This window comes from Schistocerca serialis, chromosome 2, assembly GCF_023864345.2.
Source record: "Schistocerca serialis cubense isolate TAMUIC-IGC-003099 chromosome 2, iqSchSeri2.2, whole genome shotgun sequence".
NCBI lineage: Eukaryota > Metazoa > Arthropoda > Insecta > Orthoptera > Acrididae > Schistocerca > Schistocerca serialis.
Window position 1 is genome coordinate 906,018,519 of NC_064639.1, and position 25,727 is coordinate 906,044,245.

The 25,727-nt window shown below is 46.1% G+C and overlaps 6 non-coding genes across 6 annotated transcripts; 2 read left to right on the top strand and 4 right to left on the bottom strand.

Moving 5' to 3' along the window:
- The first annotated feature begins 23,022 nt into the window (after positions 1-23,022).
- Trnag-ucc (transfer RNA glycine (anticodon UCC)) lies at positions 23,023-23,094 on the top strand. Its single transcript has one exon. It is a non-coding gene; the product is annotated as a tRNA-Gly (tRNA).
- Positions 23,095-23,674: 580 nt separating this feature from the next.
- Trnai-aau (transfer RNA isoleucine (anticodon AAU)) lies at positions 23,675-23,748 on the bottom strand. The gene has a single exon. It is a non-coding gene; the product is annotated as a tRNA-Ile (tRNA).
- A 198-nt stretch (positions 23,749-23,946) lies between these two features.
- Positions 23,947-24,018, bottom strand: Trnae-uuc (transfer RNA glutamic acid (anticodon UUC)). The gene has a single exon. It is a non-coding gene; the product is annotated as a tRNA-Glu (tRNA).
- A 281-nt stretch (positions 24,019-24,299) lies between these two features.
- On the bottom strand, positions 24,300-24,372 carry Trnam-cau (transfer RNA methionine (anticodon CAU)). Its single transcript has one exon. It is a non-coding gene; the product is annotated as a tRNA-Met (tRNA).
- Positions 24,373-24,752: 380 nt separating this feature from the next.
- Positions 24,753-24,823, bottom strand: Trnag-gcc (transfer RNA glycine (anticodon GCC)). The gene has a single exon. It is a non-coding gene; the product is annotated as a tRNA-Gly (tRNA).
- A 341-nt stretch (positions 24,824-25,164) lies between these two features.
- Positions 25,165-25,236, top strand: Trnag-ucc (transfer RNA glycine (anticodon UCC)). The gene has a single exon. It is a non-coding gene; the product is annotated as a tRNA-Gly (tRNA).
- Positions 25,237-25,727: the final 491 nt, after the last annotated feature.

Below are 25,727 nucleotides of genomic sequence, written 5' to 3' on the forward strand. Positions count from 1 at the left end.
TTTCTGATTTAGAGAGATCACGACTTCCTAATGCAATAGTCTTTTGTATTACAACGCCGTTTTCTTCTATCTCTTGAAATAAATGTGCACCTAGGCCTTTGTATGATGAGTCCGTCGCCAAACAAAAATCTTTAGATAAATCCGGATGTGAAAGAAGTGGAGCAGCAACTAAAGCATCACGAAGTTGTTCAAATTCTGATTGAGCTTCCTCATCCCAACACCAATTAGAATTCTTTCCGGATAGTTCACATAAACGAGGTGTGGCCAAATCGTCCAATTTAACAAAGCGCCTAAGAAAATTACAGACACCAAGGAAACTACGAACATCACGTTTTGTGGTAGGAACAGCATAATTACGAATAGCGTCTAGTTTCTCTGGATCAGGAAGAATACCTTCTGTAGAAATAATGTGACCGAGAAATTTCACCTGAGAACGACCAAATTCAGATAAGTTCACTGTAATGCCAACTCTTGCAAAAATACGTAATAATGAATCCAATATTTTGTTGTGCTCACTCCAAGAATGTTTAGCAATAAGAATATCTTCAACATATGAAGTAATATTGTCACGAAGATAAACAGGTAAAATTTCATTTAAGCTACGAATGAATGCTGCAGAAGATATAGTAAGTCCAAACGGTAATTTTCGAAACTGGTAACAGTTACCAAAGGCTAAAAAGGCAGTATATTTTCTACAATCAGGGTGGAGTTCTATTTGCCAAAAACTTGCGCGCACATCAATCGTGGATAAAACTTTAATTCCATGGAAATGTTGAAGAAGTTCATCCAAATTTTGTGGACGGTCAGTTTCAGGAATGATGATATTATTTATCTGTCTGGAATCCAGAACTAAACGAATTGACCCATCCTTTTTAAGAACAACGTGTAATGGGCTGGTATAAGGACTGACTGCTGGCTCAATAATGCCCTGATCTAACATGTATTTAAGTTCATTCTTAACCTTGTCTCTGTAAGCCAAAGGAATAGCGTACGTTTTTCCTCGAAATGGTGTGTGTTCTTTTACTTTAAATAAATGTTGTAGGCCTTGTATAGTTCCTGTGTGATGACTAAATAATGTAGCATGTGAAGTCAAAATGTGGTACAGCTCTTCTCTTGCAACGTCATCTGGCACTTCAGCTTTCTTAACCTTTTCATTAATTAATTCTTCGCTATTAATTATATCATCTATCGTGTCTCTGTATCTATTGTCATTGTCATGAATAAACACACTGTCGTCATAATGCTCAACGAAAACATCGGAAGTAAGAAACCTTAAACATTTGGTATCTGATTCAGATCTTGCTAAACACTCGAAAAATTTCAAACATTTCGGCATTCCGGCAACAGTCAAATTCACACTTCCTTCTTTAAAGTTCAAAATTGCCTTATGTGTGTTAAGAAACTCCATACCTAATATAATTTGTGTACTGAGTAATGGAACAATAATAAAATTAGCAGAAAATTCGTATCCTTGACAAATGAAATTTAAGTTGGTCTGTTGTTTGACTTCCACACTTTTTCCAGAAATAGCACCTCGAATTGTAGTTTTAGAAACAGGTAACACAGGACAAGCAATAGTTCTTACACATATACGAAAAACTGATTCACTAATGACATACAGTGGGCTCCCAGAATCTAAAACTGCAGTGAACTTATTCTTACCCACACATACTTCAATAACAGGATGTAAAAATGCGTCTACATTATTTTCCTGTTCGTCTAGCAAAATGTCTCTCATGTCTTCCAGGCGTACGTAGTGTAAAGTCGTAGTGTCATTACTTTCTGAACCGTCTATATTGCTGCCAGAAGCCGAAGCTACAAGTCATTGTCGATTGCTTGCGTCACGTCTCTGATTATTCGCGTCATTTCGCGGATCAATTTCTACGATTTGCACTTGTCTCTCTGATGTTCTGTCACGTGGAGGATGCCAATTAGGTCCTTCCTGTCTGTTAGATGCAAATTCTTGGTTGTGTCTGTTATTAAAATTTCTGTTTCCCTGTCTGTCTGCATAACTACTTCTTGTGTAATTTCGACTGTCACTTCTGAAATTACTGTTAGACCTACTACCCTGGTTATTTCTGAAGTAAGAATTTCTATTATTGTATGAATAATTTCTGTCTTGATGATATCGATTACTGTTTCCGTATGATTGATCATTTCGGTACGAATTACCGTTATTATAATTGTCTGTGTAATTTCTGTTAGAACGTCTGTTATTGTCATAAGGCTGGTATCTATTGTCCTGTCTGTTACGTCTGTCATTCTCAAAATTACCGATATAACGCCCGTTCCGATCACTATCTCTTTTCTCTGAAAATCTATTATAAATACTGTTACTGAAAAAGTTACAAGAAGTACCGTCGTCGTTGTCATACTCAAGTTCTTGCAACAAAGTCTTAAAAGTCTCAATGTCGTCTTTACATCTTCCGGCTAAAGCAATTTGTCTTATGGATTGTGGCAGCTTAGTTAAACAAATGCGAATTAGTTCAGTCGGGCTATAAGGGTTGGACAGGAACTGATTCTTTCGAATCATGTCTTCAAAATATTCTGCCGGCGTGCGGAACTCAGACTGTTTAAAATTACGCTGCATAATCAGACTATGTTTGACTCTGTCTTGCGTGTTTTCGGACCAATACGCCGATAGAAATGCATGATAAAAATCATTTAGATTATTACAATCTCTAATGAGTGCGCGCATCCGCGTCGCCGGTTCGTTTTCTAAATATCCACACATAAATTCCAGTTTGTGACTTAGTGGCCAATTTGGTGGGAGTGCGTACGTAAATTGATCTAACCATGAACATGGATGGTTCAAATGGTTCAAACGGCTCTGAGCACTATGGGACTCAACTGCTGAGGTCATTAGTCCCCTAGAACTTAGAACTAGTTAAACCTAACTAACCTAAGGACATCACAAACATCCATGCCCGAGGCAGGATTCGAACCTGCGACCGTAGCGGTCTTGCGGAACATGGATGTATGTCATTCTTAGAATTGCGGAAGATCTTAAATTTCCGAACAGTCAAAAAGTGTTTATGGTCAAAGTTTTCTCCCCGTGGCGACAAAGACCTACCGCGCCTGTCCCTGTCCCAATGTCGATTATTGTCAAGTTCGCGCGCCTGGCGCTCTCTTGTTGCTTCTCGTAAATGAAATAAATTACTTTCTTCAAACCCCTCTGCTATCTGTGATTCTAAATTTCTTCTACTGTCTTTTCCTACAATTTCGCATTCGATTTGTTTGACTTGCTTTCGTAATGCCTCAACTTCCCTTTTAACGCGTTCATTAAATTTTCCCTGATTTTCAACATGTTTATTTATGTTCTGATACTCTTCGGTTTCTGCAAATGGCAATGGTGCTGTATCATCTGAATCTCTGTCCCCATTTAAACTAAGATTTGTCAATTTGTCTGAAATCTCCTCAACTCTTTCCGATAAATCACCTATTTGTTCTTTCTGTTTATTTACGTCTTCCGTAAGTGTCGCGACTCGGGTTTCAGTATTAACACATTTAGTAGTTAACTGTTCATACTGTTGTGTTAGGTTATTTAATCTGTCATTTGGTACGGATTCCTCGATTCTCTCAAATATTTCTTCCTTATCTTTTGCATGTTGTAAGTTTAACTCTGAAAATTTCTGTACTATCACGCGATCTCTTTCTTCCTGTTCTCTATCCTGTTCCCTTTGTCTAATCTCTACTGCAACTAATCTATTATTGTGAGCATTCAAAATCGGTTGTACTTCTTCTCTGATTTCTTTCTTTAATTCATCTTTCATATTTTTGAAACATGTCCCTATTCGTGAATCTAACTGTGTTTCCAAAGTTCCCATCTCTGTTTTAATTGTTCCTATCTCTGTTTTTAATTCAGATCCTAACTGTGATCCAAGTGAGTCTAACCGTGTTTCCATTGTTTCCATCTCAGTTCTAATTGTTCCTATTTGTGTTTTTAATTCAGATCCTATCTCAGTTTTAATTGTTCCTATCTCTGTTTTAAATTCAGATCGAAAATTTAATATTGCACTCATCAACTGCTCCATATTAACTTGTTCGAAATTCTTTTCGCCCCTAACATTTCCCACAAAACCAGCTACCTTCGTCATAGCTGTAAGGCCATCTGTGTTCGATACTATTACAGAATCTTCTGTCGTTAATCTCGTATTCTGTGAATTTTCTGATTGAGAAAAATTTTGAAATGGTTCCGGACTATTTTCCCGACTTGTTAAATTGTTTTCCACTTCATTATTCATCATACTGCTCCCCTGTGTTGGCGAGTTCGCCATGTCAACAATTTCGTCATTCTCACTATCCATCATTTTTGCCTTTTTCATCGATCGCGTAATCATTTACAAAACATACAAAACTCGTCACTGTACGAAAATTACACACAATGACTCTTTATCTCCAACAATACCATTTACACGAAATGTTTCCCTCAAACACGATTAATCGAACAATTGAAATAATTGCCCTAAATTGTCAAACGCGTATACAAGACAATAAGATTAAATTCTGAAATACCATTAGAAGAATGACAATTACCAAATCTACACATGCAATATAGACTACAATTACTAAACTACAAATTACTACAACAATACTACTGTCTACTATTTTTACAATCAGAAGAATTCCAAGGGACGATCCGAAGCAGCGGTCGCCACGTGCATGGGGGCTTAATTATATAATTTGAAAATAATTTTTATTTTTGGTAGCTGTAAGTCCGATTACGCTGTGTCTCGTAAACGGTTGGCCCTGACTAGTATTTGTACGCAATCTGACTGCATAGAATAACAACAAAGAATGAAAGAAAATTTCCGTTAACACAATTAATTAATTAATTAAGTCCCCAGCAACTATAAAACCAACGCAACAACAAGCACAAGAGTAACTGTTCTGTGTGTGGAAGTGTGATTCAACGTACACATCTGGCACGGTTCTTCTTCAATAAGACAAGAAATTTCAAATACCATTTATACTGACGTGATAAAAAAAAATTAGAAATACTATAATTGCGCAAGAAAACCAGAATTACACTCTAATACAAGAACACAAGCCAGATGCTTTGTTGACTGAACCTGTAATGACGCATTATTCGGGACATTGAAATAATGAGAAAAAACAGAAAAGGAGTTTGTTACCTCATTTATATTGATGAAAATCACTCTAATCCTTACAATATCTCCACACCGACTCGCTACTACCACATCTCAACAAGAACTATTGCCACATCTCGACAAGCACTCTTCACTACGACATCTCAGCAAGCACTGACTACTACGAGGTCTCAACAAGCACTGCACTCCGCTACTTCTCAATAATCACTGCCGGTGGAGGCGGCGAAACAAAACTCTCTGGCGCTGTGGCTCAGTGTAGCCACCTTTCAGCACTCACACTACAGTGGTCAGAAAAGCTCACTGGAGTTATTTCCACTTGTAGCAAATTTCTCACTATGTGACTCGACATATAGATTCGATCAATCCTGCTGCTGGAATTATGTGAAATGTTCGTGTATTTCACAAGCGTGGGATACTTAAGTTCCCACGCGTCGCTCAATTTCATTTGGGATATAAGAAAGTTTTATTCATGGGAATAATTAAAATTGGGGGATTGATCTTTATGATGTAATACACAAGTACAATCGACTGCAATGTTCAAGTTTGGAGAGTCTCTCCGCAATAAGTAAATGATATCCACCTTAAAAAACTTTGATCCGTCAGCGCGCCGTGCACTTCCAGATGGCGCATACAGATTGATTACACTGACGCCCATGATATTCACGCCTATCCCCCGTCCAGAGTCTAACTTTTCGTCATCGGTTAGAGGTATTCCTTCCCTGACTAAAATTGCTGTGCCAGCACTCAATTCGGGAGCGAAATTGATTATGGTAACATAGCCGGGGCCCGCATCTAGTGGTCGTGCGGTAGCGTTCTCGCTTCCCACGCCCGGGTTCCCGGGTTCGATTCCCGGCGGGGTCAGGGATTTTCTCTGCCTCGTGATGGCTGGGTGTTGTGTGATGTCCTTAGGTTAGTTAGGTTTAAGTAGTTCTAAGTTCTAGGGGACTGATGACCATAGATGTTAAGTCCCATAGTGCTCAGAGCCATTTGAACCAACATAGCCGGGAATGTTAATTTGCCGTGTTGCGACCTCTTGTAAAAGGGCAATATCGGTACCAGAGTCAAACAAAAATTGTTTTAATAAAGCAAGTTTTAACTCTGACGTAACCCTATTGATATTAAGGGTGGTGATAGTGTAAGCCTGTAGCATATAGATAATGAGATGTAAAAGTATAACAAAACGATGGCATGGAGCTCAAGAGTGCCGTCAGCAGGATTAAAAAAGGTATAATGTGAGCAGCCATGGGAGGATTATTGGATCAGGAAGCTAAATAAAGACCTTAAGAAGTGATACACTGTGAATCATAGGCCGGTTGAAGCAAAAACGACACAGTGAATGCTGCGAACCATAACCGGATAAGAAAGAAACACGAAGAAGCTTTGCAGCCTTAGGCAACAGCGCGGAACAAACCTTGTACCAACGGAATTACTAATGTGGGGGATGAGCTTCGCCGAGTTCTTTGCTGTTGCCGTCACCGAATCCTTCCCTCCCAATTTCATAACTAGGCCTAATATTTCGGGGTACTACATCCTGGCAGCTGGCAGGTTGGTAAACACTTTCGCTTGCGTACTTCCGCCCGGAACTTATTGTCGGGCGTCAGCTGTAGCGCGTTGTTGACACAACACTTCCTCACTGTGTGCGCGTTGTAGCGGCTGTTGTCCTTCGGGCGCGGCACGCAAAATTGGAGGTTCCTGTTCATACCCAGGCGTCTCAGAATCCGGCATCCCCTCAAGTCCATCCGCACTGGCTTAAGAATCGACCCGCATAACATCATCTGGTACTAAATCCTCCGCGATTGATGGTTTTGGTTTCCGGGCTGCAGGAGTCGTGTGAGATACTTCTTCATCGGAATGCTCATCACTATGGTTCAGCGGCCTTTTCTTTTACTGAGATTCACTTTCAAGACAAACTGGCGCAGCAGTTTGCCATCCTACGAGTGGTGGAAATGCATCAGCGGTTATGGGCGGGGTCTCTGAGGTAGTTGCCTGGGGAGCATCAACATCAGGGAGTGCAGAAGAACCGGAAGTATCTACTGCCATTACCTCGTTAAGTGTCAATCTATGCCGCGGCTGGAGATTATTTTTCAAGACAAAATCTCGGCGGGGGCAGTCCTGGCGAAGATGGCCTAATTCATTGCAGATATGGCAGGTGGGGGCCTGACCAGAATATATAATGTGAGCCTTATAACCATCGACCGTGATGTGAGAAGGAATGTTCATTTTTACTTCCATGTCCACACATCTAATCCCATTGAAACATTGTAATTTGTAGCGAGACGACCACTTTTCGTTGCCAATTTCTTTAATCTCACCAAACGTAGAAAGTGCATCTTCAATTTTAACATTGTCAAGCTCTATGGGCAAGTTAAGTACTCGAACTGTCTGAATCGAGGTATCGGAACGTGTTACAGTAACCATACTAGTGGTGTCGTCGCCATGAAGAAAAGGGACTTGTTCGCCGATTTTTTCAAAAAGTCGATCAACTGCTACTGGACTGAGAAACTTGACAAACACGCAATAACGATCAGAATCTAGCTGGGTGGTGTGCACAGAATCAGAAGTGATACCTATTACCTCGGTTAGCCCGTCATGAATCTCGAGGGCGGTCGGTTGAACTAAGCGGGTATCCTTGTCAAAGACAAAAACCAGGGTGTTTTTTCCGAATGGTGGTAGACATGGCGCTGCGGCTGTAGGGAATCCGGTAAAGCCCGAATCCCGTACAAAATTGGCGAGTTGCTGACGAAACGAAAAGCACGACCACAAAAAAGTACAATACACGTAAATTACTCGGAACACAGAAACACACAACGGCAAACAGTAAATACCGGCAAAGATACCGACGATGCGGAGCAACCAGCTAACACGTCCGAACGCGGCGACAGCGAAAGCCGGAATAAAATTATTCGTATGGGCAATACTAACACTGCTCATATGCGCCGGGCCGATGTGAGCATACGGGCGGGAAAACGATGCATCGGCCGGAAATCGAACCCGGGCCGCCGGCGTGGCAGGCGAGTACCCTACTACTTAACCACCGATGCTCAGGCCAGTAGCAATCTTACGCTGCTTCCCGAGCAGATGTCTCGAGATAAAGAGGGACTGCCGTCAAGCGCCGTAGCATTCTGTCGAGAAAATGCTGCAGACGCTGAATCCAGCACTGTACTGCCTAAAAATGCCGCCAGAACGCGATCCTCTGCGTCCTCTTGCGTCGCCGGCGCCGGCTCTTGCCAAAGGGTGCGAAATGTGCGCGGATACGCCGTCCGAATGCATCTGCATGTGCTCCCCTAGCCTGCCTCATAATGCGCCTGGGGCTGCGATCACCTTCGGCCGCTGCCGTGGACAGCATGGTTGCCTTCCAAGCAGTTGATCCGGGTTCGATTCCCGGCCACCGCAGCAGGCTTTCAATTTTGAGTATGAGTACTTTTGCCACGCGCCGTTAAATTAATGTTCTTTCTTCCTCTTACTCGCTGCAGACCAGCCTACAGTATGTCTATACTTTGTCCAGCTGACGCGAGAGCTGACGCTCTCAAATCGGCCTATATCAAAACGACAAGCACGAGAAACGACTGAGAGAGGCAAGGAGAGGCGAGGCGGTGGACACACAGCACGCCCCTTCATTTCACGGTGGCGTCTCCCTGACTGAATCGGTCTGCAGCTGCGAAAACATAGGAGAAAGAAAAATAGGAAGCAAAATTGCCAATAGTACCCTATGTTCCCATGCGGTCACCCGCCCAAGCACTGACAAGGGCCAAAGTTGTTACAATCGGTCATTTTCTTTCATTTTCTCTTTGCCGTATGAGAACCAGCGTATTCAACATATTGTGGATATTGCCGAGCGAATGCTGTAGCGCTTCCCGACAAGTCGGGTTCGGATCTTCTGTCAACGTCCACGCAGGGGGATGATCTTTTAGTCATCACTCTCGCCAGCTGAAATCGGCGCTGCCTTTTCGTAGTAGTAAAAGCGTATTGGCCCGTGGGGGGATCGAACCCACGCCCTTCGCGTTATTAGCAAGACGCTCTAACCAGCTTTTTTTTTTAGTCAGACGCCTTAACCACCTTTTTCGCCTTAACCACTTTTTTTATGCCCTATCCATTTTTTCTTTTTCTTTTTTTTAAATTTTGTTAATAATTGTCCTTTACTTGTTCTATGTTTTATTTTTGCAATTGATTTTAAAGTGTTTCAATTTTATTTATTTTCTATTCTTTTAATTATTTTTTGGTGTTTCTTTTTTGTAATTAAACGAAATCCCCTCCTTTAGGGACCGCCGTGAGCATTATTTCAAGAAGAAATAGAAAAGAGATTTTCTCATATCGGATCCAAGTGTAGTCTGGTGATCCATGTGCACTGTTGGAGGGAGGTACCGAGGCACAGTGGCTGAAGTCAGGACACGAGGGAGAAGCAGTGGGGCCTCTTCGCGGCACTACAGGTACTCCGCTTCCCAACCCACTCCCACACTCCCGGTTTACTACCCTATTCCCATTTTTTTAATACAATTTTAAGCATATTTCCAAAGTTCTTGCCATGATTTTTGTATTGAAGAGTTTTGTGAAATTCGATTGCCATATGCATTTTGAATGCGACAGGATCATCATCCCCAAGTTTGCTAAAGATATAACGTTGTTACTTTATTTTTCTATGAAAGCGGTACTGATAGACAATAAAAGCGGGTTAACAAGCTGTGAGCTGTCTGGGGAAGTTAACCTTGCATTACTGAGCAACTGTTAAACCAGGCATCCAGTCTAGCTTACCGAATTACCAACCAGACTAACATTAATTATAATCTTTTAATAGTCATACGACAACCGGTGATCTATATATAAAAAAAGAGAATTTAAATAAAAAGAAATAGATCAGTTTATATTTGGAAATTTATTTTACCATTGATCATTGAAATTTCAGCATATTAAACGTGAGTCATAACTAAGCTGGTGCCTTATTTAGGATTGTGAAAATGTGAGTTTGTACTCTTACGGAACACATCAAATAGGGGGCCAAGATTGGGAGACTGCGTACAACACTGCATTCATAAAATAACACACGAAGAACGTTGAAACATATGCAAGAGAAAATTAACCACAACCAACCGATTCAATTTTCACCCAAAGAAGTTACATTCGTAGCACAATCCTGTCCGTCGTGTAATTACCACACACTGGTATACTAAATTCATACTAACTCTCTGTGATATCTTCCCAAAAAGAATGGCTGAGGGCTACTTTGATGATTACACCACATGCTTCACGTGGTCAACTTGGTTTACACAAAGCGTGTAACTCCACAATAATTTTGATAATTAAAATAAATTAGATCGAAAAGCAATTTACAAAAGAAAAACCTCGAACTGGTTACTAACGTCATACTATTAACCTGATGGATCAAACAATTATATAAGCACGTGGTAGTGGTCTCACAAATTACACCCCACATGGGTTGAACATAAAGAAAAGTTCTATATTGAAAATTATTGTCAAGACGAGACGTTATAATCTCACGCACATTCGCATTTAAGATTGATGATCTTAGTTAGAGTTACTGATCAACACGTGGTTCCACTTTACTCACAAAGTAGTGACAAAGCAACTACCGGAAGATATTCTGAACTACTTCACACGCGAATTAAACTGCGTTGCAATTTAAGATAACATTAGATATTTTAGAGCTAAACCTGAAATAAAGGTGATTAAATTTTCAGTTAGGCTGAACTTAAGAAATCCATTGTCGTACGGACTTAGCAGACACGCGCATAGCCGGAGATCTTACCACTTCAGACGCTCGCCACGGACAGACTGCCCTGGTCCCTTCCTGAGGGGTGGCTCACCAATACAAACGGAAGTGGCCAGAGGGGCAGCTTCCTATACCAACATGACAAAGGACGGACAGGACCATACTAAGGATAGAAACCTCTCTGCTTTTAGAAAGCGTAGCTACCTGTTCCGACGTTGATCCTACTGTTCTCTAGCAGACAGGCTTGTCTGCTACCCTCAATCATGCAACTAGAAATACATATGCTCATTCATCCTCTCACACAGAAGGGAAGGGGGATGACAGTATCTTATCATATACAGTATATAAAAGAAAGCTGATGTAGGTTCCGTATGAGACTGTGTGACATGAATTACATATAAACTGTGTTTTAAAGTGTAGTAGTGTGACAGATCGTTCTTGTTTATGTGTAAAAGTAACACGTTCCACTACTCAGTCTCCTCCCAGATAGAAACGCCACAGTAAATTTAGAAGAGGAATTTATGCCGTAAATGACAACAGATTTAAGAAATTAAACATGAAAGGAATCCAACAGAGACCTTTCAAAGATATAACTAGAATAATTACCCAGTAACCAACTCACAGTATTATTTTTCGTCTGTGGGTAAAACTTAAAATCAGGTCGATAGATCATCATCGCCTGGACATTGGCGGGAACACTGCGAGTGATAAGTGCGACTTGTTGCTGAATCCAGTTCCAGTTGTGGAGACGTTCCCCACAGGTGCATCTGTGCAGCACGGTATCTGCGAGGTTGCAGTGAAGACAGAGGTCGGTAGCACTCAGCCCTATCCGGTGGAGTCGCTCATTGGTACTTATGATATTATTGACTGCTTTGTACCACGCAGTACGAGCATCCGAGCTCAAAACAGTGGAACCAACGTTTCGCCATACTGCATCCCATTGGACTCCACTATATTTGTTAACAATCGGATTCTGGCTTTCGTGTTCCCTCCTTTCCGCCAAAATTGCTTTTGCCGTTAAAGACTGGGTTTGCCGTAACTGGTGACTAAGGTAGCTATACTCGAGATAATACTCTCTGATATGTTTAAGCCGGTAACAAATAGGTTGAACATTCAGCGGAGATTCAAGACTGTGTGGCCGGACAGCATGAAATAACTGTGCCGTAAGACCATGAGGTTCATCCTGTATGATTGCCGCCGTACGTGACACGTACAGAGCCAGTGCTTTGCGCCGTATGTCAACCAATCCCATCCCTCCATGCGTAGGGTGTAGCGCTGCTGTTCGTGCAGATACACGAAAGATCTCGCCTTTCCATAGAAAATTCGTAACCTTTGACATGAGATTTTGAGCCACTCCTGCAGGAATAGGAAGAACCTGCGCCGTGTAGAAGGCCTTAGATAAAACACACGTATTAATCAACGTAATTTTGTCAAATTGGTTCAGACGTCTGTGGTAGTTATCAATTACTGCACCGTTGATTTTGTGAGCCACATCCCTCCAGTTCGCCGTTGTCATGTTTAATGTTCACGCCGTCAACACTATCCCTAGAGCTTTAAGTTGACTGACGTGTGTGGCACATGAAATTTGAAGACGATCAAGGCCTCGCAGATTTAAAAACTTGCTTTTCTGTTCATTGATGTGTGCTCCAGACGCCTGACAGTAGGTCTTGAGGACAGCTTCAAGCGCAGTGACGTCAGACTCATCTTTGATAACAATCCCAACATCATCCGCATAGGCTGCTGTTACGGACTTCACTCCTGAGATCGTTAAACCACTAAGCTTCGCCTGCAGGTGCGTGAGGAGCGGTTCGAGCGAAATGACGAACAGCAACATCGACAAGGGGCTGCCCTGAGGGACACCTCTGTCGATTAGGAGCCGTTTCGTGAGTTGCGAATTTACTGAAACTTTTGCAGTGATTCCGATGGCCACATTTTTTATTATTGCGATCGCGGACGGTAAGAAGCCCAAGCACCGCAGTGTCTCTAGTAGGTACGTGTGATTGACAAGATCAAATGCCTTAAAAAAATCGAGAAAGAGCAGACCACATATTACGTTGCTGGCGTCAGCTAGCGCAATAATATCCCTATAAAAGGCGACCGTTTGCAGTACAGTCCGCCGAAAAGCACATGTTTGCTGTTTGCAAAGGATGTTGGAAGTGAGCGGCAGAAGCCTCATCTTAACTGCACGAGCTACATCTTGTAATCGGAATTCAGTAGTGATATCGGCCGAAGATTTGTTACAGATTTTCCACCTCTGGTCTTAGGGAGGAGAACAATTTTACATTCTTTAAACTCTCCTGGAACAGACTACTTCTGCAAGACCTCGTTCACCATGTCTGTGATCTTCGCTCCTAGTATGTGCCAGTACTTTTTATAAAATTCAATGGGAAGACCGTCAGGCCCAGGGGACTTGCTAGTAGGGGAACTGCAGGTGATGTCGAAAACGTCTTCGTGACTGAAACCCGAAGAAAGACTGTCACTTTCGTCTGCAGTTATCCTCGAAGGAAGAACTTCAAGGACTTGAGAAGCGCTGGCTGCATGGGGAGCGTTTGAAGTATAAGTCCTGACAAAGTAGCTGTAAAGTTCTCTGACGATATCGCGTTGATTTGTGACCGTCGTGCCATCTTCGAGTTTAAGTTCATCAATGAAAGCCCTCCTTCTATTCTTCGCGTGCTTGACAAGATGATACAAGGCCACCGTTTCGTCTGCGCGTACTGATTTAACTTTGGATCGAACCTTAAGTCCTTCTAACTGCTCCCGTTTCAGACTGATTAATTTAGCTTTGATTCTCTGAATTTCCCCTATTCTAGTAGCCGTGGCATCCGCTCTGTCATACAAATCTCTTAATGTGGAGTAATAAAATTGCATTGTCCTACGAATTCCAGTAGCCCGTTCAATACCAAAGGACATAAGAACCCTGCGCAGTTTGGGCTTCGCTTTATAGGTCCACCATGCTATAATGCTAGGGAGGGCATGAATAGTGCGGAGGCACTGGTCCCAAGCACGCCTTACGGCCTCCTCCAGATCTGAGTCGGTTAATAAAGAAAGATTAAGATGCCACTGATTTTTAAACCAGCGCGTGGGTTGTTGTTGTAAGTTGATACACGCAACCACGCCACTGTGGTCTGAGAAGCTGGTAGGAACAGTTTCTACATTTAATAAGTTAGTTGCTAAATTATCAGACACATAAATCCTGTCGATCCTGCTACAGGAATTGCCAACCATGTGTGTGTACCTCACTAAAGTTGGGTACCGAGCTTCCCAGGTGTCCTTGAGTTTAAGATCATAAACGAGACGGTTTAAATCAGGTGAATAATTAAAATTCGGTGTCTGGTCTTTTCTGGACAATACACAATTAAAATCCCCTCCAATGATCAGCGGCGGAGGATTGTTCCGCAGTAAATAAATGATATCTTCCTTATAAAAGCGTGCTCTGTCAGCTCTACGAGTACGGAAGGCGCGTACAAATTAATAACAGTAACGCCAAAAATATTGACACTCAGTCCTCGACCGGATTCTAACCTTCCAATGTGGGCAACTGGAATACCTTCCCTAATTAAGACGGCAGTCCCCACGTTCGTTTCTGGGGAAGAATTGATTATTGCAAAAAAACCGGTAAGGTTTATTTGCTGCAAGGCCACCTCTTGTAAAAGGGCGATGTCTGTATCCGACTCGTAAAGATATTGTTGTAGAGCACGCACCTTGACGTCAGATCGGATCTTGTTAATATTTAACGTCGTTATTTTATATGCCTGTGACACACTGAGACCTATGCAGGAAGGGGGAGGAATTAATCATCGCCAACGGTCGAATCGTCATGCCATTCCATTTGTTTATCCGGTTGTGAAGCCAAGTCATGCTCGTTGTGTTTGCCCCCGGCATCTTTATTCTTAGTTTTCTTACGGACAACGTTGACATTTGGTTGGATTCTGTTCCTGCGGCGCCCACTATGAGCCATCTCGGCAGACGGCGGCGTGGGCGGGTCGTGGGGAATGTCAACGGCCGACGACGGTCCCGACACTACGGCCGGAATCACTCGCGCCGTGTCCTCCGGCGGCAACCCAGCTGCGGAAGTACTTTCGCTGTCAACACGTTTGTTATCAAACTCCACATGAAGTGGTGTGTTGACATTTTCCGTCACCGACTGCTGTTTATGTTCGCGTTCCGTGTTATGACAACATTCCTGTTGTGTTGCCGTGTTGCGAGCCGCCGCCGTTGGCTGTTCGGCATCCTCAGCTAGAGGCGTGGTCTGTTTACTATCACAACTGTCTACGCCGTGGTGAACCCCTGCAGCGACCTGCTGTTCACATGTCGGTCGGTCCACCGGAACCTGTTGCTGTGGTTGGTTGGAGGGCCGACCATCCGTCCCCTGCGACGCCGCGACAGCAGCTGAAATGTCACTATGTGACATGCCAGAGGAAATATCGTCTACTAGAACGGAACCTTTTAAGAACTTAGTATCAGATCTACGTTCCTGCGAGTCTTGTCTCTTTGATTCTGGTGTACTGTGGGCTTCGTCCTCAGGACTACTACCGTCGCAAGTCCTACGCCGTTTGTTGGTAGCAGTGTCTCCGGTCGCAAGTGTCGGTTCGTCCGTACTTTTCCGAGGCAGGGTTGGAAATTCCTCAATGCGCACGACTTCCGGTTCATGCAACGCAGGTACACCACCGGCTGTAGCACTTTATGCCGCTTGATTATAATCTCCGCGAGCGTTAGCCGTTTCCGTTGCTGTAAAGAATTTTTTAAGACGAAAACCCGTTTGGGTCAATCTTGACGAAGGTGGCCACTCTCATTGCAGATGTGACACGTCAAAGTTTGACCAGAGTACGTAACTTGAACCCTGTAGTCGCAATGGGAAGGAATATTGACTTTCACATGCATATCTACTGACCGAACACCACTGAAACACTGCAAGCGATGCTGGCTAGACCAGCGTTCATTCCGAATCTGTTTGACATCCCCATACTTGCTTAACACATCTTTTAAATAACAATTTTCAACTTCCGGGGCAGATTAAAAATACGTACATTTTTATATTCTACGTCGGCATTACTAACGGTGACGGTACTTACTGAGTTATCCCGATGCCGGAATTCAACTCGCCCGCCATGCTTCATGAGTATCTTATCCAGCAACACAGGGTTCAGCAATTTGACAAAAAAACAATACTGCTCCATGTCGTAATATGCAGTGTGCACCTGATCAGAATTGATACCAATAACGTCCACTATCCAGTCATGAATTTCCAGTGACGTCGGTTGTACGTGACGGGTAGACTTTTCAAATTCAAAACGGAGGGTACTTTTCCTGGGAAATAACCTGGCCATATCAGAAATAAACAAGCGGTCGAGGCCGCTAAATAATAACAACGAAAACGGTTAGAAACCCCAAAACAATTAACGGAAAATTTCACTGCACTTATAAAAGAAAGTAAACACAACACAATATCACAACTCGGAAACTCTCCGGTTAACAGCGCTCTCAGCACGTCCGTGTAGCTCCGTGTCTCAAGCGCGACTAGCCACTAGACCACACCGGATGTGGCCGTTTCATTCGACCGTTCGTACGGTCGCTTGTCGCATTGTCGCTCTCTTTGCGAGCATCTTTGCACATACTGACTGGCAAGGCGCGCACCTCAAACGTCGCAGAGCAATGCTTTTGGCTTCATGCTCTGCTGGGAGAAGAGGAAAAGGGAAGCTGTAAGTAGCAATAACAGGAAGTAAACATTTTCCCGCTGAAGCGTTGAAACGTTGTGGATAACAAACAAGAAATACGTTGGCGCCCTAGCAACAGCTCCACCATCAGTCCCAGAAAATTAGATGCCCCGAGTGTGGATCGAACTTACGACCTTAAGGTTATGAGACTTACGCGCTGCCTACTGCGCTACCGAGGGACGGGTGCACCGCTTGTCCTGGAAACTGGGTAAATACCCTACCCAATATTAGACGTAGAAACACTGTACTTCTGGATAACGTGTTCTGTTGCTACACGTGCATTGCCGGCCCAGTTGATTGCGGTGTTGCTGCAGCTGTTGCAACGATAGGCAGCACTCCTTGTCGTTAAAGTTCAGTGCCTCGGAGGCACCTGGACACAGCAACTTGTGAGGCCAGGCCGACGCTAGTCTGTAGAACACGATGAAAGCGTCCTAGTGGGGACCCGCGAGTGCTGCGTTCTCGGTTCTTCTCAAGGGAATCCAGCTATACATTCTTGTGGATCGTGCATCTGAAGCGCGCAAGCCACGCGGCAGCATTATCGCTGGAAAAGCAGAATGATGCATCGGTCGGGAATCGAACCCGGGCCGCCCGCGTGGCAGGCGAGCATTCTACCACTTTTTTTTTTTTGGGCCTCCCAACTCCCCTTATAGCCCTCCTTGCTCTCACCAAAATATGCCTTCATCGGCGAGCTTCAACGCTATCATATCTGTTGTGGTATACGCCCGTCGCCGACGGCTGCTCTCGTGGATCATGGCGTGAAAATCGAAAAATAAATGAAAATTCTTCCACAAACTCTAATCTTCTGTCCATCAATGAAATGCACAATAAAAGACAATGTTCCTCTTCAAACGATGAAAATGGCAAAATAAACGATCCATCCTAAAAGATGCCACAGGTGACTAGTAACTAAAAGTCTTAGGAGAGTTCATCTTTTAAAAAAAACACAATAAATTCAATGTCCATTCTTGGAGAACAAGATGCACGTGGAGAGGACAAACTAAAAACTCACTCCGAAGTCCATAAGAAGAAGGTAAGAAAAGGAAAGTAAAATAATATTGTCATTTCTATGTGAGAAACGAAATGCATCACTGCTGTAAGTCAAATAAAAGAAATGAAAAATATTTTTCTTCCGTAGTGCATAATATCCTCACAGACGCATCAAAACCGTCGGGTCAAATTCAAACAAAAATGATTGAAAAATGAACAATAAGAGATAGCCTCTTCAGTCTTCAATAGTTTTCTGTGTATCAATGACTGAACGTCTTCGCGTAACCGTGTTGCAACGCCGCACGCAGAAAATTGGCAAAAAGTTCGTTGTAATGCTTCAGCCGCTCCACATGGGATGCACAATCCCACAAGTACGCTAAATACGTATACACGTCCTTGACTTGGCAATCCAGAATGGCGAAGACTGTGTGACCTAAGAGCCACACCATGGTATTGTGCTTCGCGCGAGGGAAGGGTTGAAACCCTGGCGCAAGAACATCATTGAGAGTCACGTGCGAGGGTGTCGTCCTGTTGATCAGAGCCACCATGACCCTACACAGTTCCCAGATGGCCGACACGAGGCGACATTGAAAGCGATGCTCCCGTGTGTCTGGAACGCCGCAAGCACCACAGTTGGCAGACGGCAGACGGCAGCAGGCAGATGTCCGAGAGACGTTGGTTTGTGGCCACAGTGTTGTTGACCAGTTTATACCACTGGGACCGAACGCCGGAGGGCAACACGGAGTGATGAATATTAAGGCACACTTGCCGCCACTCGGTCGCGGGGAAACGAAGAGCGAGCTTGTGAGGGGGTGGCCGCCCCACCATTGCCGCATACAGTCGGCGAACATTCCTGTTCCTGTCCAGCGCCGTTTCCAGTACGTAGCTCCGCTGCAGGTAGTAAGCTCTGACGTAGCCGAGTTGGTACGGGATGCCCACCACGGACACCGGTGCGCTCTCGGAGGGCGGCCGGTAAGCGACGAGCATGGCCGCCGCCGTTCCATCCGGGCTGTTAGCTTGCAAGGTGGCCATGCGGTGCACCAGCAGCGCCGAAAACTTCCTGGAAAAATCGACGAGGCCGAGTCCTCCGAAGGTGGTGTCGAGGACGCACGTTGCCGCCCGAACCTTGAAGATTTCGTGGCGCCACAGGAGCCAGTACGCGGCCTGCGAAAATGATCGGGCGAGGGGTCGCGGAACGTCCAGGAGTTGTGCCACGTACCACGCCTTGGAATACACGGCGCTGTTAATTAGGTCGACCTTCTGGAGGAGGGTGAGGCGTCGGCTGGCGTAAGTCTTACAAAGGCCTTTGACATGATTGAAAAGCCGGCGCCAAGTGCGCGCCCGCATCTGTTGGGGATTAGCAGTAACGTCAAGGCCCAAGATAATGTGGTGACGGGCTACGCGAAACCAAGTCTGATCGGGATCCACTTCACAATTTCCTAAAGGAATCATTACGGTCTTCCTTGGATTTATCAAGGCACCCGACGCACGTTCATACCTCCTCAGTAAGGGCCGGATGTGATGAAAATCGTCGTCGTCGCCGATAAAAACACCTACGTCATCAGCATAAGCGAGACATTTCACAGTGGCAAGATGAATATCCACGCCGCCTATCGTGCGGTCAAGCGCACGCAGCAGTGGGTCCAAAGCAATGACAAAAAGGTACATAGATAAGGGACAGCCCCGTCGCACCCACCTACGAAGAACTATAGGTGGTGTTCTCCATTCATTTATTGTCACCACCGAACTGGCTCCTGTCAGGAAATGGCGAATCACGCAAATGAAGCGGAGGCCAAAGCCCTTTCTGTCCATAACATGCATCAAATAATCGTGGCTCATCCTGTCAAACGCGTTGGCAAAGTCCAGAGAAAGAACACCGGCTGAAAGCCGATGGACGGCCGAGTAAGCGATGATGTCACGATAGGTAGACGCTGCATTGAAAATGGTCCGCCTCTTAACGCCGCAGGATTGAAACGGGCAGATGACTTTGTCCATGACTGCCTGTAACTTCGCTGCAACGCATCTGGCCGCCAACTTGTAATCAGCATTCAGCAGCGTAATTGGCCGCAGATCGGTGACACGACACGGGCCCCGTTTTTTGGGGATAAGAACAATGTGCCCTTCGAGAAACTGACTCGGGATGACGAAGCCGCGAAGCACTTCGTTCACCAGTACCGTAAACTTGTCCCCTACAATATCCCAGAAAATAATATAAAATTCTGTAGGAAGACCGTCGGGTCCAGGCGACTTGCCCGTTGCACTGGCTTTCAAGATCTGTAACACGTCCTGATTAGACACCTCTGCAACCAGCTCTTCACGGTCAGGTTCGGACATGCAGTCGACTAAGTCATGTAATAAAAGTCGCATGGCCTCTCCGTCCACGGTAGTATCGTGAAAGAGCGAAGTATAATAGTCGGAGATATGACGTACAATTTCGTTCCGCTGCGATAAGACAATCCCCGCATCAGTTTCTAGCGCATCAATATACTTTTTGCGAGCCTGTGTCTTCTCCCGGGCAAGATGATAGAGCGACGGCTCCTCGTCATCGATGTGGCATAACGGACGGCTCCGAACCGTTAAACCCCTCGACCTTTCCCGGTGCAGCCTCAGAATCTGGGTTTTAATTTTGCTCAGGCGGAGTCTAATATTTGCGTCCGGGCCAACAGGTGCATGGATAGCATCCTGTAAGCACTGCTGATAAAATGCTAACGTACGCCTGTGCCAGTAACTCGCTTCTCGACTATATAATTGCGCCGCCTTCCGCAAAATTGGTTTGGCATGCGCCACCCACCACTCGATGCAGGACCCGTAAGTATGGAACTTTGTTAAACACTGCTGCCATGCGACACGTATCTCCGCACGGAGCCCTTCGGCACCGAGATGGCCGGTATTGAATTTCCAATATGCCGGAAGAGATTTCGTGCGACAGCACTGCAACCGCAAAACGCACACGTAGCCACAGTGATCACTCACGGCGACAGGCAGAACTTCGACTGCACATAAAGCGTCTGTTAGCTCCCGTGAAACGTAGATCCTATCAATTCGACTGCCCCCCCTAGTAGAAAAGTGCGTATACTGCGTCATAATGGGATCGTAGTGACGCCACGTATCACGCAAGTCCACTGCATTTAAAAGGGTAGTCAGTTCAGCACATTTAGTGGGGGTGGGGTATTGGTCAGCAGAGGCAACAACACAATTAAAATCACCACCCAATATGATGGGGCGAGCCGTAGCCAAAAAGGGGCATATGTCCGTGGTAAAAAAACGAGCGCGTGTGCGTTTTTGATCAGTCCCCGAGGGCACATAGACGTTGACAAATTGGACTCCCTCAATCACACACGCTAAGACACGACCATTTGGGAGAAGTTGGATGTCCGTAGGTTCTAAAGACGACTTATATAAAATCGCAGTGCCACAATTATTATCACTATTCAGATTGTAAACAACATCATAACCTGGGATATTGCTAAAAATGTCACTAGATACCTCTTGAAGAAGGGCAATACTAAAATTTCCATGAAATAAAACGTCTGTAAAAGCTGCTATCTTGTGCGCCGCTGAGATACCGGCAACGTTTAATGTCAAAACAGAAAACATACCCGTGGGGTGTGATTGCGTTGACATTTTAAGCAGACGGACAATTCAGAGCAAGAGAAAAAAAAAACACCAACGAAGTGATAAAATGCCGGACTTACACGTAAACGAACAGCAGCTGGCATAAAAATGGAAATTTCAGTAGGTCTTAAAACACTGTAGTGGTTAGTAGCAATTCTACAAAAAACATGGCACGACAATACACTGGACGCAGTACAAGATACAGTAGTTGCCATGTCAAGTGCAATGTAGGTGGTCTCATGACAACGATGTGGGTCTGCGCACACGTCTACTGGCCCCCCTCGTCCTCCTGCTGCTGCCACCACGGGCTGTGACTGTCAGGTGGCGGGGGTGGGCGTGCGTCGCCCGACGACTGGGTGGCTTCCGCCTGGCCGCCGCGCGATGTTACGGCCGGCTGTGACGGCACAGAATGTTTGCGCGGGCGCTGTGGTAACTGCTCACTGGCCTGTTCTAATTTACGCTTAGCAGCAGCAATGTCCTATTCCTTCCCGGCACTGAGAAATTGTTTCAAGTGTGCAGTGAGTGCTCGAATCTTCTCCGTCCTGGCGGGGCTGCTATTACGGGAGGAACCCTGTGACATTGCCTCACTTTCACTGCCACTCTCCGTGGCTGGCGGATTCGTGAGGGCGGCCGGGTTCGGATCCCTGACCTGTTTACCCTTGCCCCGCTGGCGGCGTTGCTTTTTACTTTCCGCCGAAGGCGTTACAGTTTCGGCAGAAGTTGGCACCGGGAGGGGCGGCGGGGGTAAAGAAGCGTCTGTTGCCTCCACCGATTCCGATTGAACGGCATCAATACTAACAGGGCGTACGTCCCTTTCGGCATCAACCCGGTCGGTCGGGGCAGGCGGGTCCTGGACAACCTCCATTTCCTCCTGCCCGACAGTCGTGTTACTACGTTCCGCGACGGACCTGTCTGCGACAGAAGCAACGGCCGACGGTCGGTCGGTCGGTCGGTCGGTCGGACCGGGAAAGGATGTTCCTGCTACAATCTCACTCATAAGGGGCACAAATTTATCGCTACCACCCACAACATCTTGGCGCGGTAACTGAACAGGCCGCCGTCGAGGGCAGTCACCCCGTAAATGTTCCGTGGAATGACATACGGCACATGTCGGCGGTTGCCCGATATATGAGATCTGTGCACGAACCCCACCGATTACAAAGTAAGAAGGAATATGTTGTTTCAGATCCATCCGTACACTACGGACACCACTAGCAACTTTATAATGGTATGCACTAGACCATTTCTCCATCGTAACGTTCAGAACGTCACCAAATCGCGACAAGGCACGAGATAAAACTTGATCAGGGCATTCAGGCGGTACATTAAAAACACGGACAGTTCGAATGCCAAACCCTGACGCCACAATTTGCACATTACTAATACTGCCGTCTGCATGTTTAAAACGGCGACTGCCACCAAATTTAGCAACAAATTTTTCACAGATGTCCCCAGACGTAAATTTCAAGAACAAGCAATACTGAACAAAGTCCAATTGAAAGGTGTCTACGATTTCTTCCGGTATCTTTAAGTCTTCGAATAACCATTCGTGTATTTCAAATGCGGTAGGGCGGACAGCACTTCTATCAAAGACACACTGAGCGGTGTTAGCTCTCGAAAATGTCGACATTTTGTTACTTACAAATCTTCAAAGCAGCAATCACGAAGAACGAAGCGCCCAAGTCCCGGCGACGTAAACAAAGCCGCAACCGTCCCGCTGCCCCGCGCGATGTGCGCGGATACGCTGTCCGAATGCGTCTGGATGTGCTCCCCTAGCCTACATCGAAAAGCGCCTGCCAGGTACGATCACCTTCGGCCGCTGCCGACAGGCGGGAAGCCGACACAGCGCGGAGGCGGGGCGCTCGCTTGTGCGGTGGTGGTGTCATGGTCAGCATAGTTGCCTTCCAAGCAGTTGATCCGGGTTCGATTCCCGGCCACCGCAGCAGGCTTTTAATTTCGCGTATGAGTGCTTTTGCCACGCGCTCTTAAACTATTGTTTTTTCGCCCTCTTACTCGCTGCATACCAGACCTTAGTGTGTCTCGACTTGTCTCGACTTTGCTCAGCTGACGCGAGAGCTGACGCTCTCAAATCGGCCTATATCAAAACGACAAGCACGAGAAACGACTGAGAGAGGTAAGGAGAGGCGAGGCGATGGACACACAGCACGCCCCCTTCATTTCACGGTGGCGTCTCCCTGACCGAATCGGATCGGGCTGTAGCTCCGAAAACAAAGGAGAAACAAAAATAGGAACTGCCAATAGTGCCCTGTGTCCCCATGCGCTCACCCGCCCAAGTACTGACAAGGGCCAAAGTTGTTACGCATCGGCAATCGGACATTTTCTTTCATTTTCTCTAACCAGTGTATTCAAGATATTATGGCCATTGCCGAGTGAATGCTGTAGTGCTTCCCGACGAGTCGGGTTCGGATCCTCTGTCAACTTCCACGCAGGGTGATGATCATTTGGTCATCACACTCGCCAGCTGAAATCGGCGCTGCCTTTTCGCAGTAGTAAAAGAGTGGTGGCCCGTGGGGGGATCGAACCCACGACCTTCGCGTTATTAGCACGACGCTCTAACCAACTGAGCTAACGGGCCTCGGCAGACGCAGTTGCTCAGCCCTACGCTGGAATCAGGTGGCATGAAGCCATACACCATTTCTATGGGCGTCGTGTGTCTGCTTCCATAGTCTATATTCTGCTGGCGGTCTAGAAACAGTAGCTATATTGCGAGCAGGACGGGAAACGGCCGCTCGGACAGCTCAAACTTGTCACGATTCGTGTGGAAAAAATTCCGTTCCGGTACCGGGAATCGAACCCGGGCCTCCTGGGTGAAAGCCAGGTATCCTAGCCACTAGACCACACCGGATGTGGCCGTTTCATTCGACCGTTCGTACGGTCGCTTGTCGCATTGTCGCTCTCTTTGCGAGCATCTTTGCACATACTGACTGGCAAGGCGCGCACCTCAAACGTCGCAGAGCAATGCTTTTGGCTTCATGCTCTGCTGGGAGAAGAGGAAAAGGGAGGCTGTAAGTAGCAACAACAGGAAGTAAACATTTTCCCGCTGAAGCGTTGAAACGTTGTGGATAACAAACAAGAAATACGTTGGCGCCCTAGCAACAGCACCACCATCAGTCACAGAAAATTAAATGCCCCGGGTGAGGATCGAACTCACGACTTTAAGATTATGACACCTACGCGCTGCCTACTGCGCTACCGAGGCACGGGGGAACCGCTTGTCCTGGAAACTGGGTAAATACCGTACCCAATATTAGACGTAGAGACACTGTACTTCCTGGATGACGTGTTCTGTTGCTACACGTGCACTGCCGACCCAGTTGATTGCGGTGTTGCTGCAGCTGTTGCAACGATAGGCAGCACATCTTGTCGTTAAAGTTCAGTGCCTCGGAGGCACCCGGACACAGCAACTTGTGGGGCCAGGCCGACGCTAATCTGTAGAACTTGATGCGAGCGTCCTAGTGGGGACCCGCGAGTGCTGCGTTCTCGGTTCTTCTCAAGGGAATCCAGCTATACATTCTTGTGGATCGTGCATCTCAAGCGCGCAAGCCACGCGGCAGCATTATCGCGGGAAAAGCAAAATGATGCTTCGGCCGGGAATCGAACCCGGGCCGCCCGCGTGGCAGGCGAGCATTCTACCACTGAACCACCGATGCTCGGGCCAGCGGTAACTTCACGCTGCTTCCCGAGCAGATGTCTCAAGGGAAAGTGGGACTGCCGTCAAGCGCCGTAGCATTCTGTGGAGAAGATGCTGCAGACGCTGAATCCTGCACTGCACTGCTTAAAAATGCCGCCAGAACGCGGTCCTCTGCGTACTCTTGCGTCGCCGGCGCCGACTCTTGCCAAAGGATGCGAAATGTGCGCGGATACGCTGTCCGAATGCGTCTGGATGTGCTCCCCTAGCCTGCCTCGAAATGCGCCTGCCGGGTACGATCACCTTCGGCCGCTGCCGACAGGCGGGAAGCCGACACAGCGCGGAGGCGGGGCGCTCGCTTGTGCGGTGGTGGTGTAATAGTCAGCATAGTTGCCTTCCAAGCAGTCGATCCGGGTTCGATTCCCGGCCACCGCAGCAGGCTTTTAATTTCGCGTATGAGTGCTTTTGCCACGCGCTCTTAAACTATTGTTTTTTCGCCCTCTTACTCGCTGCATACCAGACCTTAGTGTGTCTCGACTTGTCTCGACTTTGCTCAGCTGACGCGAGAGCTGACGCTCTCAAATCGGCCTATATCAAAACGACAAGCACGAGAAACGACTGAGAGAGGTAAGGAGAGGCGAGGCGATGGACACACAGCACGCCCCCTTCATTTCACGGTGGCGTCTCCCTGACCGAATCGGATCGGGCTGTAGCTCCGAAAACAAAGGAGAAACAAAAATAGGAACTGCCAATAGTGCCCTGTGTCCCCATGCGCTCACCCGCCCAAGTACTGACAAGGGCCAAAGTTGTTACGCATCGGCAATCGGACATTTTCTTTCATTTTCTCTAACCAGTGTATTCAAGATATTATGGCCATTGCCGAGTGAATGCTGTAGTGCTTCCCGACGAGTCGGGTTCGGATCCTC